The sequence below is a fragment of the Plasmopara halstedii genome (genome assembly GCF_900000015.1).
Source record: "Plasmopara halstedii genome assembly, contig: Scaffold_1561, whole genome shotgun sequence".
Taxonomy (NCBI): domain Eukaryota; phylum Oomycota; class Peronosporomycetes; order Peronosporales; family Peronosporaceae; genus Plasmopara; species Plasmopara halstedii.
The window spans coordinates 726417-726634 of NW_020188473.1; positions in this window are offsets into that span (position 1 = coordinate 726417).

Sequence of the window (218 nt, forward strand, 5' to 3'; positions counted from 1 at the left end):
AAGGCAAGTCCGATCCTTCACCAACACTCACAGCGTAAGCGAGAACAGCTTCAGCTATCAGGCCGTCTTCATCAATCCTTGCACGCTTTAAAGATGGTGGTCCTTCGCTTTCATTCAAACTTTCATCGGCATCTGATCCGTTCTCCAACAACAACATTGATTCACGTGTACGCCTTGAACGTTCCACTTGTGGTTGAAATACCAATCGATCTTCCTGT